This window comes from Alexandromys fortis, unplaced genomic scaffold (genome assembly GCF_014885135.2).
Source record: "Alexandromys fortis isolate MF-2015 unplaced genomic scaffold, M_Fortis_MF-2015_v1.1 scaffold_70, whole genome shotgun sequence".
NCBI lineage: Eukaryota > Metazoa > Chordata > Mammalia > Rodentia > Cricetidae > Alexandromys > Alexandromys fortis.
Window position 1 is genome coordinate 5,378,029 of NW_026067955.1, and position 14,775 is coordinate 5,392,803.

The 14,775-nt window shown below is 50.7% G+C and overlaps 1 protein-coding gene across 3 annotated transcripts in view; it reads left to right on the forward strand.

Moving 5' to 3' along the window:
* Anp32a (acidic nuclear phosphoprotein 32 family member A) overlaps positions 1–14,775 on the forward strand; it is a 38,805-nt gene that overhangs the window by 14,717 nt on the left and 9,313 nt on the right. The gene's annotated exons all lie outside the window — the stretch shown is intronic.

A 14,775-nucleotide genomic window follows, 5' to 3' on the forward strand; every position in this document is an offset into this window, starting at 1 on the left:
AGTGATACTTAGGTTAATTAAAGGGTAAAAGGAGCCCAGATGTAGCTCAATGGCAGTTCTTGCCTCACATGCACAGAACCCTGGGATCAATTCATAGTACTATGCAAGACCAGGTGTGTCTGTAATTCCAGCATTGGGAGGCTGAGGCAGGAGTATCAGGAGTTCAAGGAGGCAGAGGGAGGAGGGGGGGGTGTAGGACAGATGCACACAATCGGGGTGATCTAAGTGAACTGATAGAGAAGTGGGAAATGACGTTGACATCCCAGCTGGACAGTATTTTTGTTGTTGTTTTGTTTTTTGGCTTTTTGAGAAAGGGTTTCTTTGTAGCATTGGAGCCTGTCTTGGAACTAGCTGTTGTGGACCAGGCTGGCCTCGAACTCACAGAGATCCGCCTGCCTCTGCCTCCCAAGTGCTGGGATTAAAAGTGTGTACCGCCACCGCCAGGCAAGCTGGCCAGTATTCTGTTCACACCAGCCCTAGGCAGGATCTTGCCATCCCAGAATGTCTTGTTATCCTTTTAGGGCTTATACCTTGAATGATCTGAACTTTGAAATGCCTTTGTTAATGTACCTTGTCAGCTGTGGCTGGGTGTGTTGGAGGGAGTGGACTGTGACCACATCTGTATCTAGCAGCCATCCTTCCAGGCAAGACTAACTACTTTTAAGTTAGTCTTTCTCTGTCTGGATGGAAATTTCACCCATTTTGGTAACCACTAGCCTACCCTGAACTAACTAACTTCCTTCCTTCCTTCCTTCCTTCCTTCCTTCCTTCCTTCCTTCCTTCCTTCCTTCCTTCCTTCCTTCCTTCCTTCCTTCCTTCTTTTGAGGCCAGGTTTCTCTTTGTAGCCTTGGCTGTCCCGTAGACTAGCCTGATCTTGAACTCAGAGATATCTGCCTGCCTCTGCCTACTGAGAGCTGGGATTAAAGGTGTGCGCCACCAGACTCGCATCTACCCTGGGGTTACAGTGGATCTGGAGGACACCCAATCCTGCTGTCTGGATTCTGTCTACACCTGTCCTGCCTTTACACCCATGGGTGGAGGCCCAGATGCTTTGGAGTCAGCTGGGTAGTACTCTCTACTGCCATTAGTATGCATGTTGATGCAGGTTCCTAATGCCCCTTGCACGGGTGTCCGTGGGGAGAGAACTTGACCAGCTTAGCCCAAGGGACAGGATGAATCCCCTGGACCACTGGACTTTATTCAGAGAGCTTGAAAGGGGCTTCTGGCTCCAGAGGGGCTTCTTGGTGTTAGGGTGTTTCATAATATTGTGCTGCTGTCTTGTTTTGAGCTTTTAAGAGAACGCCACTTGGTACCACAGTGACGGAAAGCAATGTCTTTTAAATCTTGTTTTCTTTGCTTGTTGCTCTTTTATGCCTGTGTGCCAGGTGCCTTATTTAAACTTCAGAAGTGCTACAAAGTAGTTAAGGTTGTTCCCATGTAACAAGTGAGGGGATGTGGTTAAAAAGCCTTGCAGAAAGTACTTGATCAAGGTCAAGGCTACTGAGGAGCTGACCTGGGTGCACAGCCTGGCCAACGTGTCGGGGCTGTGCATGCAACCTAGAACCTTAACTTTAACCTGTGCCTTCCAGTCACTCAGGCGATAACCTGCAAGTCCTCTGACCTATTTAACCTCCCCCTCACCCCCACTTTCCTCCCCTCTTGTCTCACTGAGAGCTTGGGTTCATGTTCTGGAGCTCTCAGTCCTCCTCCTGGCCTCCCAGAGTGCCGAGACTGCAGGCATGCCTCAGGCTGTGCCCAGGGTCTTAGGGAAGGTCCTTTCCCTTAGTGGCCCTGACATACTTTATACAGTTAGTTTATGCCCACAACTGAGATACAATACCCAGAGATTTTTTCCTACGGCCTGGAAAGTAGGAAGAGATACACCGCTTTCCAATAAAAGTAGGTTAAAATGTAATTAGGGGCCCAGGGCCTGCCTCTGCCAAGAGGAGCAGGGACTGGCATCCTCTTCAGCAAGAGCAGTGTAGCACCCTTGTGAATGGGCACGGCAGCTGTGTGCACAGAGCACCTCCCTGTTGTGCTAAGCCCTCTCCTGGGATAAGCGGAGGCTTACTTGACCCTTACTGAGCATCTAGGGTGAGTTTTGGGTGGTGCTCGTTGCTAGGTACTTGGTAAACATTACCTTCTGGATCTATTAGCACACCCCAAGGTGTAGGCTGGGCCACTTGCTTTTGAGATAGGGAGACTGGCCCAGAGCGGTCAGGTTGGCAGACTGGGCCTCGCTTTTATGTTTCTATGGCCTCCTTGCACACCTCTCCCAGACTAGACACCCTTGGGTCAGGGGTCAAGGACACCGTTGTTGCTGTAGCCCCGCCTCAAGTAGTAGTCTCTTCTACTGAGTGAGTTTTAGGCATTTGTGGGATGGACTGAGGTTAAGTAATCTTTCCAGACAGGTGTGCAGTGATGAGACCCTTAGATTTGTAGGACTTTGGACTGTGACCCTGAAATCAGGGTGGGCTCTGATTTAGGCACTTATCACTAAGCCAGGTGGATGCAAAATGACAGGGACCAGCTTATTTGTATTCCATGATTATTACAGCTCTGATCGGAAGCCACTCAAATATCCACGAAGAAGGGCCTGGGGAAGAACAGTGGCCATCCACAGGACAGGGAACCATCTGGCTACAAAGAAAAAGGGTGGGTGGTGGTCTAGGACGGTAGCTCAGTGGTAGAGCATTTGCTTGGCCTGCAAGAGGCCTCAGGTTCAATCGACGCGCCGCCAGGGAGGCTGCTGGGTGGGGTTTTGTTACTGAAACACAATAGAGCTCACGCTGGCCTCATGATTCTCTGCCTCAGGCTCCCGAATGCTCAGGTGACAGGAATGTGTTACCTTGCCCAGCCAAGGCAGAGATGGTGAGCTTGATGAGAAAAAGCAAGACAAAAGTCAGTGTTATAGGCTAGTTTGGGGGTAAAGGAGAGAAAAAATGATTCCAAAATTTACCCATGAAATCTAGACACACCCTGGATATAGATAGGTGGAGTAGTTACCGGGCTAACAGAGGGTGGTGATGGGAGGGGTCACTGAATTATTTTATATTGTCTGATTCTGAAACCAGGAAGACTAGTGTATTACTAGATGATGGTGATGATGATGATAAACACCTGGAAAACGGGCAACAACAAAGAGTGGTTTTGGGTTTTGGGGTCAGATATTCTATTGTAGATCATATAGCTTCTTCTTTTTTTTTTTTTTTTTTGAGACAGGGTTTCTCTGTGTAGCTTTGGTGCCTGTCTTTGAACTAGCTCTTGTAGACCAGGCTCAGGAACTCACAGAAATCTGCCTGCCTCTTCCTCCCAAGTGCTGGGATTAAAGGCGTGCACCACCACCGCCTGGCTGATAATATAGTTTCTTAAGTCCGGATGGGAACACCTTGGCTGATCCTTCCATGATTCTCACAAAGTTCGAGTAAGGCTGCCGTGGCACATAGCAAGGAGCCTCCTTCAGAGTGTCCTTTGTCTCTCTCCCCCAACACACCACCATGGTGTAACTCAGTTCACGTCTCCAACTGAGTGACGTGAAGGATACAGTGAAGGCTGTTCCAGAGCATTCTAGCTGCCATATAGTGGGAAAGTAAAACCACAAGATGTTTTCCCAGGTTATTTTTAATTCCTTTTTGATCAGCAAACATTTACTGAGGGGGCTAATCGCAAGGAGGAGTAGGGGACTCGGTGTAGAGCGCCTCCTCTCTTCTAGGGTGCAGCATCTTGCTTGGTAAGGAACATGCCTGTGAAATGGATTGTAGTAATGCCAAGCACAGCATGGCTTCCCGGGTGCCTTCCCACCTAGCATCAGGCCTGGTTCTGCGGATTCCTGTTCATGAACACCGAGTTCATGAAGTTCTGGCCTGGGGATGTAGCTCAGTTTGTAGAGTTTGCCTAGCCTGCCTGAAACCTTGGGGTCATTTTCCAGCACGACTTAAAACGGGTACACACCTGAGTTCCTAGAACTTGGATGGTAGAGGTAGGAGGATCGGAAGTTGAAGATCATCTTCAATTGCCATAGAGAGTTTATGACTACCTGGGCTACATGAGAACCTGTCTCAAAAACAGCAAACAAAAAATGTCTCCGTTCTTAAGTGGAAAAACCCAGAGCCAAACCAGACAACGTCTCGTTGTCCCTATGCTAATAATCAAAGCGGTATTCCATAGGCTGTCTCCCATTCATACCAGAAAACATGCCCATTCATGGCCCACAGTAAAGTCCCTTCGCTCATGTGCCGTGGACCAACCGTGGAGGTCAAAGGACAGCTTGTCTGGGTCAGTTCCCTCCTTTACCATGTGGGGGTCCCGGGAATGAACTCAGTTCATCAGGTTAAGTACCTTTTTTACCCACCGAGCCATCTCACCAGGCCCTCCCTTCACAAATGCTCTTACAGCTGCCCAGCTGCCCAGCGGAGCCAAACACGCTTCCCACTGAGAGTCCCGGCCGTGGCTGCTCCTTCCACTGTTAAGGGCCCTGATTACATACTGTGGGGTTCAAGTCTGTACAGAAAACACACCTTGGATAGATTTCTTTAGCCGCTCTTTCAGTACCATCCCTTGCCACTCTTGGTTGTCCCTCTTTTCCTTTGAGCTTCCCTTTTAAATACAGGTGTACGCAATCACTGGCTTAGTACCTGGTCGTCACCTCACCCCCCAAGGCGAACACGTAGGAGGGCAGGCACCACATGGGTTTTCTGCTATGCCAAACCTTACCACCTCACACGTTGCCTGGCATACTGTAGCCACTCATTAAAGACTACCGAACGAGTGATTGGGCCTGTAGTCTATGCAGGTAGCCCTCCTTCAGAGGAAAGAAGCGAGGCAGTGGTTTTAGAAGTGAAAAGGCCCTCGGCACCTGCTTCGCAGAGCTTCAGGATACCGCGCTCGTCCTTCTGATAGGAGTTCTGCACAGGTTGTGTGCGGAGCTCTTCACAGATGGCTGCTTAGCATCCCTTGATTGTTGTGGGTCTCCAGCCTTCCAGCCTCAGCATCCCCACTTCCTTCAACTGTCCAGCGCCCTGGTTTTCAGATGCCTTCCCATCCTAATTGCCTTCTTCCTTCCAGCCTACTCTTAAGGTTCTGGAATTTAAGGTTTGGTTTTTTGGTGCAGCCGGAGTTGGGACGTTACCACCAATGAACCTTGATTTTTTTTTTTCCCACTTGTCTTATTATTTTTTTTTTTTTTTTTTTTTAAGATTTTCTTAGATTTTTTTTTGTGCTCAAACATGGGCGTCATGGTGTGCACGTGGCGGTCAGAGGACGACTTGCGAGTGTTGGTTCTCTCCACCTGTGGGCTTCAGATATCAAGCTCAGGTCATCGGGCTTGGTGGCTGAGGTCCCCCTCCTCCCAAATCCTTGGTACTAGAGCTTGAACATAAGGCGTGCTAGTACATGCACTAGTGAGCCACGCATCCCACCCTTGCCCATTCTTGTGCCCGAATAACTTTGTCAGTGTGGGCTGCTGTGACGGGGTGGGTGGTGGGGCTGGTGCTCCCCAGGAACTGACCTCCTGAGTCTTATCAACTACCTCCAGCCTGTCTCCACCTATCTTATCCACCTATCTCTAGCCCCTCCTTGACTCTCAAAGAGTCCCGAGTTGTAACATTTTAGGTCCTTTATTTTTTTTTTTTAATTTTAAGATTAAAGCAACTGTACATCTGTGAACAACAGTTTTTTTTTTTTTGTTTGTTTGTTTGGTTGGTTGGTTGGTTAGTTTTTGAAACAGGGTTTCTTTGTATAGCTCTGGCTATCCTAGAACTCCACGAATTTACAGATGTCCGCCTGCCTCTACCTCCCAAGTGCTGGGATTGAATGTGTGTACCACCACTGCCCTGGCTCTGTGTTCTATTAAAATAATTAAGTATAGGTCAGGTTCCACCAGCAAGACCAGGGGAAGAGAATGGTATTCTTGACGCTAAACCAAACCTGCATTGCCTGGTTTGGCTTAGCTGCCCCTTCCTCCCACTCCCTCTCTTCCTTAGCCTCCCCTTCCCTCCCCCTTTGCCCCCTCTTCTCTCCCTCCTCTTTTCTGCTCGCTCCCCCTCTTCTCTGCCAGGGTTTTTACCATAAGTATTTGATTTGTCCACTTAGGCGAGTTGAGTGTATCCTGTTAGGCTGAAGGAGAAACAGCTGATTGGTTCCCTTCTTATTAACTGGTGAGGTTCTTCTGCGCGGTTGGTCTCCACGTCATTCATTCCCTACCGGAGCCTAAATTCCGGGGCTTTAGCACTAGGGCCCTGCTCTGCTCCTGTGATTGAGGAGGCTGCCAGGTCTGAAAGAGGTGACAGGAAGGAAGCCAGGGCAAGGCTTCTTCTCTTAGGCTGTTTGGCATCTCATGCATTTCCATGCCAGCTAAGGTATCTAAGGCCTGGCTGGAGGCCTCCCCGCCTATAGGAGGGCTAGGTTGGATCTGTGGGTACTTCCCTTCCCATCCCTCTTATTTGCCTCCTGTTTCCTCTTGCTTCAAGGAGGTCCCCCTGGATGGAACTGTCTTTGCCTCCGAGCCTCAGGCTGAGAGAAGAGAAATCCAAGGTTTTCTTCACTGGCTGACACTGATCTTCACACATACCACAGGGTGGTTTCGAACTCAGTAGGCAGCTGAGGACAGCGATAGCCTTGACCTCTGATTCTCCACATCTACTGCCAGTGCTGGGGCTAGAGGCATTTCACCCGGCATGGCTTATTCAGTGCTGGGGATCAAACCCAAGTTTTATGCAATGCTACCGCCTGAGCTACAAGTCCATCCCTGAAACGTCTGTTTGTTTTGTTTAAAGGTCAACTGGAAATGGGGTAGATCTCCTCGCCAAGGCTTCAGTGCCCTGGCCTCTGAGTCTGAATGGCTTCATGCCTTTTGAGATGAGTCATGACAGGGTCATGATGGGCAGAATCACCGAATTGCCAGGGAAACTGGGGAAATGACCTCATTTGTGTTGTGCGGTCAGCATCTCCAGGTAGAAGCCCTAGGGAGGATGCCGAGGGCCTTCCTCAGCACCCACCCTTGGGTCCACTAGAGGTCCCAGCATCACTGATTTCAGCAGCTAGTCACTGGCATCCTTCAGCTGGTACAGTTGGTCTGCCCATGAGTGGTCCTAGTGGGATGTTTTGCTTCAGACGTCAGGGAAGGGAGTAGTCATCTAGAAACGTCTCAGGAATGATTGCCCACCTTCGCTTAAACCTTTTTCCCGCCTGAGTGGCTTGTTCCCATGTGAGCGCTCAGTGAGCATGAACTGGCCAGGCCCTCTGCAGGACGCCTGGGGGGACACTGAATCTTAGACCTGTGCAGCAGCTCTCAGAGGGTCCTGGTGGACAGGGACAGGCTCCTGGGAAGGGTGGGGGAGGTAGAATTCCTGTGATATGCAATGCCAAGTGGTATCACCATGTTTTGCTGTAGAGGAAAAGGGCAGACACAGCTGTCTTGGGAAGAGAGGTGAGGTTGGGGGCCTGGGAACCCTGTTCTGGGTTTGAACTTGATCTCCATGGCCATTAGAGACTTTGGGGGGAATAATGAGCCACGATGTAACATCACTGTATCTGCCCCAATCCGACCCTCCTGAACCCAGCTTTTCTATTGCATGGGGAACAGTGCTGTGGCTCTTTAATAAGAACTTATCATCCACCATGGATTTTATCGGGAATCCGAGTGTTGGTGAGTGGAAGTGGTTCGTGCCCATTCCCCTCACCTTAAGAGGGGCACAGGTGAGATGGCTGACAGGCTCCCACATTTAGAACCCCACACCCTGGGCCTCTGGGGGCTGTTTTTGTAATCTGTGTTGAAAGAGTCTAGCTGATGTGTTTCTCCGTTTTAGTTTTTATCTAGAATAATGAAGTCTTGCACCTTTGCATGCTGAATCCTGAGCTTTTCCGTCCCTGAGGTCTCATGCCTCCTTTAGGATGCCCTGTCAGAATTTAGATGTAGAGGGAAAGAATACCAGGCCTTCAAAGTTCGGACCAGAAGGGCTTCATCTTTCTCTATTCATGCCCCACTACCCAGTGTGTAGTCTGAAGGATGGGGCAGAAGCTCAGAGTGGGCAGCAACTTCTACGAGGGCACACAGCAAGTTCAGAGACACAGCAGGGGCAGAAGCCAAGTCGAGAGGCTGCCTGTAGCTTCCCTGCATACTCGTTGAGTGCTTCTTGACTAGTCCTTCTTTTTCTGGCTGCCTGGACTAGTGCTCTCTTCCTATATTCCAGACCACACAGAAAGACAGGAAGGAAATTCAGAGAATGCAGCCTGCTAGGTTTGGTCATCACCTCTGACTCTCTCTACCTCTCTCCACACCATCTTTCTTTCACCGCGGTACCCTCCCCCAAACTAAAGTCAGACCCCTAATTCCTCCTTCCCTTCAGACCCCCACAGCAGCCCTCTAGGCTGTTTCAGGTTTCTCTGGTAACTTTCTGTTACCTGAAAGTCAGTCACGACAAGGGCAGGGCCAGGCAGCCAGGAAGGAAGGTTTGGTTGAGATGGGAAGCAGGAATGAGGCTTTAAGAGAAAAAAATAAAAGGGGCTGGAGAAATGGTTCAACAGTTAAGAGCGCTTGCTGCTCTTGTAGACTCCCAGGGTTCGGTTCCCAGAACCCACAAGTGGCTCACCAGTTTCAGAATATCCAACGACCTCTTCTGGCCCCAGCGGCACACACACAGTATGCAAGCAAAACACATTTAAAAAAAAAAAATCTTAAACAAAGATAAGAGGAATGCAAAGGCGCCGTATCCGGGCTGGGACAGAAGGTAGGCATCCTCTTGAACAAGCCTGGCCTTGCACCGGGGCCTCCAGGTACCACCACCAAGCCCTTGCCACTGAGAGGAAGCGTCCCCAGCACCGACTCCGGCGGGAAGTGGAGGCCCAAGTCACCCGACTGCGCGCGGGGTGGGGGGTGAGGAGGGAGCAAGTCACGGGGCTGGCGGGCTGGTGCGGTCGGGCCCGCCCAGCCTGCTGAACCTATGAGCCGGCCCGATCTCCCTCGGCCCGCCCTCCCACCTCCCAGTAATGAGGATGGCGTCACCGCTGCCCGCGCCACGTGCTCCCCCGCTGCCTGCCGAGCTGCTTTGTACGCAGCAGCAAAAATCCAAGGCCCCGAGAGGCTTTCAATTCTTAGGGAGGTTTTGTTTGTTTTTAAAGCGGGGAAGGACCTTTCCCCTAGCTACGACTACGCACGATCTTGAGAGGCGTGGATACCCCAAGCCCTGGCTGCCACCGAGGCTGCAGGGAACTCCAGCCTCGGGAACTTGGTGGATGGGCCGTGGACGCCTTTACTTTCTGCCAGGGGCTGTGATTCTGACCTAGGTCAGGTGTCCATGCATGGTGTGGCAGAAAAGAAAAAATTGCCCAGCCCAGAGTTCCTTGCGTTCTCTGCCCAGCTCTGCACCTGGGTCCTCCGCTAAAACAAGGGCTCTTTAAACCGCTCAACAATCGATCTCTCTCGCCCACCTCCCCCGACTGTGGGCCCATAATAAGAGGGCTGAAGAGATGGCTCAGCAGTTGAGAGCACTTGCAGCTCCTATGGAGGGCCTGGATTCTGTTCTCAGCACCGTTTGCCCTCCGCAGGCTCCGCTACACCTGCGGTATTCACTCCCAGAAACATATAAATAAGAAATAAGGTTCAAAAAAATTAATAGATGAAATCGTAAGTGTGGTGTTTGTTTTCAGTGTGTGTGCCTATACACCCACAAGAGCACGCTCTGAGTCAAGTGCGTTTTGTTTTGCTTTTTAGATTTATTTGTATAAAGTGTGTGTGTGTGTGTGTGTACACACATATACAGGTGCATGGGGAAACTAGAGAGAATAGGTCATCTAATCCACCCTCCCCAGCTGAGTTACAAGCTCTGACCCTGTGTGCTGGATACCAACGAAACGCTGGCCTTCTACAAGAGCAGCAAGTGCTTCTGAACCATCTCTCTAGCCCCCAAAATGTATACCTTGCAGTGGCTGTGAGCAGAAAACCAGTAGCTTCTGGGCCCTACAATCCCCGTAGCTTTCAAAAATATCCGACTTCTTCTGCAGAGCCGTGTCCCTCCCTCGGGAAACCTGACTGAGTTTTGTAGGTTTTACCGCGCCGCTTGGTAAACAGAGTTTACCGTTAAAACAAACGCAAGCATACTTCTATTATCTCCGTCTAAACCTCGCTGACTCATGCGATCTGGCCTTCTAGCTAGAAACGGGATCTGCAACAGGGGATGGCCCATTTAAAAGCTGACCTAGTTAAAACCCAGGAGCACCACAAAACACAGGGTCAATTTGATTTGAGTCTTCTGTTCGAAGCCTGGAACTTGGAACCTAAATTGGTCAGGGACTGATAAAGTTGAAACGAAAGCTACATGTATTTACCCAATTATTTCTCCGTAAAGGAAAGGAAAAGCATGACTGGAGGCTGGCATAGAAAACCAGGCAAAACAAGATGTAGAGACTGAGCATACAGGATGTGTTTGGGGCACTCTGTGCCTCTCCGGATTAGTACGGAAGGCTCGGGGATGTTGAGCTAAGAGTCCCCATGGCAGACGGCTCGGAGGACAGGGACAGGTTGGGTGGGTGCCTTTGTTTCCATACTGGTGATTTCAATGTGGATACTACACATGTGTGGATACCATAGCAGAACCAGCTGCAGCTACGGGTAAAAGGGATAGGGGGTGGTGAGGTTCTGGGCTAGGACATTAATTGTTTAATCCAGCCCTAGGTGGTTGGCACTAAGGGTTGTGAGAGGAAAGTAGAAGCCGGGGGAGGTGAGAGGCCAGATCAGCCATTCTCAGCCTTCCTAACTCTGTGACTCCTTAACACAGTTCCTCATGTTAGGGTGACCCCCAACCATAAAGTTATTTTGTTGCTACTTCATAATTGTAGTTTTGCTACTATTGTGAATTGTAATGTAAACATCTGTGTTTTCCAATGGTCTTAGGAGACCGTTGTGAAAGGGCCCTCCATCCCATAAGGGGTCTCTACCCAGAGGTTGAGAACCACTGAGCTAGATTGAAGAATTTGGAGTAGAGCCAGGTCTATCTGACTACAGAGCCTGCCTTCTGCTCACCCTCTCCGAGTTGCCACAGAAGTTCCGAAGTTTACTCTTTAGAGCAGCTCTCAAACTATCCTTCTTCCTAGGTCTTTATAAGAAGGCTGTTGCAGATCCAAGCTGTCCAATCAGAGCCACACACAGACTTGGCTGTCACTATCTTTGAGTTTTATGAGGTTTTGTTTTAAGACAGAATTTCACATAACCTAGGCTGGTCTCAGACTCACTGTGTGGCTGAGGATGATGTTGAACCTGTAATCCTTCTGTCTCTGCCCAGTTTATGTAGTGTTGGGGCCCAAATTGCAGGATTTAGGAACGAGGGACCAGCCTTTTCATTTTGCACTGGGCTGTACTTAGAACACCATTCCTGACTGAGACAGCATCTCCCCTTGTCTTTCTGGGTGTCTCCTGTCTGCCCTCAGCGGCCTGTCTTATCTACTAGGGAGGACGTTTGAACCCTAACTCATCCTCCTACTTGGAACTCTGGGATAGGTCTGTCATGCCACCCACCACTACTCTTTCTGGCAGACTTCTCCCCTCCCCCCCCCCCCCCAATCTGGGTTCACCATGGCTTCTGTGTCCCTTCAGCCAATAATGTGGCCGGAGTCGAGGGAGAACCGGAGGCCTGTATGTGAGTGAGTGCTGGACCAGTTTGGTAGGGTAGCGGTGGATGTGCTCTCAGGGCTGGGGCCTGACTGGCACAGGCAGCCAGAGCCGCTGAATGTAAGGCAGAGCTCATGCAGCCGTGGTTTCCACCGCTTACAGCCCACCGTTTATGCTCTGTGTCGAGGCTGTTTGGCCCCCTCTCTTTTGCAACTCCCATTATTTATATTGTGCCTGGCCCAATAAGGGGGGCATTTGCTAAGCGGTGCTGTGGTGTGCATTCCCGCTAGGCTGATTATGGGGAAGGACAGTCTCTGACCTCTAGGAGGATCAGATGCTTAATACACGATTAAATGATTCATGCAGCAACTGCCTCTGAGCTCAGAGCCTAGCCCGGGTGCTCAGTGCCAGCTACAAGGATGGCTTCCTGGGAGGGGGGGACTTGAACTAGATTTGGGTGCAAGGGCAGGTGATGGGGGGGGAGGCTTCTAGGTCACATTTAGAAACTTGAACATTTTCCCAGACGTTAACGAGCTGGGAGCGTTTTTTGAGGCTGGAGTATGCACTTTATAGGTTAAACAGATGTCACCGTCCCTTAGAAGGCGGTAGGCGCTTGGACTCCACAGAACAGAGATGGTATCACTGAGCCCAGATTAGGGGTCTCGTATCCAGGGTGAGGTCTGTTACCAGTAGACCAGGCTATCACCTAACCACATCCTCCGCCGAGGTCACAGCCTTCTAGTGTGAAGTAGCGTGGTGGCAGTGACCGGGGCTGCAGTGTTGGAGATGTAGAAGAAAGGTCACATCTGAGAAAAAATGTGTAAAGACAGCTTCGGTGGCTCTGAAACAAACACGTTCTTGAGCCGAGTGTCAGTGTTTATCATGAAATTTGGCTCCCACTGGTGAGAAACGATGGCAAAACCAACTGGGGGGGGGGCGCATAACAAGTTGTGTTTTGTTTTGTTTTATTTTTTATTATTTTTTTAAGAGCAGGGGAGCAAGGGCAGGCTGACTTCTGGAGAATCTGGTGCCTCCCTGCTGCCAGCAGGATGTGAGTGCCAGTCTCCTCCTGGGTGTGACCTCTGGGGGAATGGAGATTGCCTCCTGCCTGGGTCTGGAAGTCCCTGTGTAATAATTCTGGTCGCAGGGCTACCGAGAGCAACCAACTGCTTCGGGATGTTTTAAAAAAAAAACGGCTGGTGGAACTGGGAGGGCATCTAAGCCCGAAGTACAAATTTCCAGTTTAATTTTAACTTGTAGCTCGTGCACACTCGGGACTTGGCAAGGGAAGTGGGCCTTTATTTTATTTATTTAGTTATTTATTTACTTTTTTTAAAGCGCAGCACACCCTGAATACAAAAGGGATTTTCTCCCCACATGGAAGGGCTAGAGAAGAGGCTGCTGAGTATGGAGGAAGTGGGTTGGAAATGATAGCAGCTGCAGGGTTGGGTCCCCTCGCTCGCAGGCCTTAGAGAGAGCAGGGGACAGCTAGGTGATTCACACAGGGGACTGTGGCTGCACTGTCTTTTGTCCCATTTGACCCACTTCTCAGGCAGCTCACCCGCCTATCTCACTGTGAGCCTGTGTGGCCTGGGCTTCTGCAGAATACTGAAACCCTAGGGTCTATAGCCTAGCCCCCCATCTTACCTCCTGAACTGTGCAGGGCACCCCTCCCTCCCTGTCGGAAAGGGGGTGCCTCGGACCGGCTACCTGAGAGTTTCCCAGATGGAGTGGAAGCAGCCCTACTCCTTGGGGACCCCACACCCCACCAGGGGGAAGCAGTGGGGAGGCGTACTCAGCCATCTGAGCCATGGCCAGGTTGAGCTCCGCACCTTGGGAGCTGAGGGGGGTAAAAGTGGTGCCCACCCAGCTGGTGAGACAGGAAAGGGCTGAAGGGAAGCCATTAGCCATGGGAGCCTGTGGAGTGTATCTGGGCAGCCATGTGCCCTAAACCTCGGCACGTCAGAGATGCTTCAGGGGAGCACTACACTGAGCTGTCAACACTGGCCCTGTTGGTTCGACAGACACCTGCTGTGACCGTCCTGAATTTCAGGAGAAGGGTTTCTTTTTCTTTTTTTCTGTTTTGAGAGGCATCTCGTGCAGATCAGGCTGGCCTCAGACTTGACTGTGTAGCTGATCATGACTTTGAATGCACCTGGTTTGTGGGGTGCTGGGGATCAAATCCAAGGTTTCACACATGCTAGGCAGGCGCTACCAACTGAGCCACACCACCAACCCAAGACAGGTGTTCTTGGTGTGGCTGTTAGTAGAGAGAATCCCCCCTCCAGGGCGTAACTGGAATGTTGAAATGAAATTGTGTGAAATGCTTAAAATATGTCTGTTGTGGGGAGGGTGGAATTGGCTTTTTTTTTTTTTTTTTTTATTAAAACAGTAGCTGTGATGACTTGCATAGTGTCCCTGAAAGGAGGGGCCCCCAGTTTGGGTGTGGTGCTGGGAGGTGGGGACTGGCCTGGTTGTCTGTCTGTAGAAGTGCTGGGCAGCCTGCCCTGACATCAGGAGTCGGGGAGGCACTGTGCTCCCCAGAATAGAGACAGCTTCCTGAGGAATTCCCTTGACTGTCCGGCATCACCTCTCCATCCCAGGCCATCTTAGGCTTGGCTAATGGCATGAAGAAGAGAGGCCTTTGGCTGCTCTAGGCAAACCACGTCACGTCTGCAATCTTTGCTGGGATCTGCCTCTGGAAGGAGGGATTCCCAGAAAAATCAGTTAAGGAAGAAGACTGGGCCTCCGGATCCAGCATTTATTACTTGTGTTCCTCTGCCCGCAGCCACTCTCCCCCCATCTGTTTGCTCCCGGCAGCCTGGCTTCCTCTCTCTGCAGTTTTCTTACCTTAGAGTGGAGGACCACCTGGCTTTACCCTTAGGTACTCTAACCAGTGAGTGGCCTGACCTGGACGGATGGCCTTTTGGACTTCCTCGGCTCTCAGATCCATCAAGAAGATGGAGCCTGGCCAGGGCTCCGAAGCTTCAGAGAGGAAGGTGGCATTCCTGGCTTTCTTTCCCTTCAGATGGAACTCTGAATCCCTGCTATGCTGTCCTGCATGGAACACTCCGCTGTGCCTTCATCCACAGGGAAGAAGGAAGGCAGGGCTCTTCAGGGCCCACGACCCATTGTGCCTGCCCCCTTGCCTTAGTCTGGAGTGGACTCTGTTC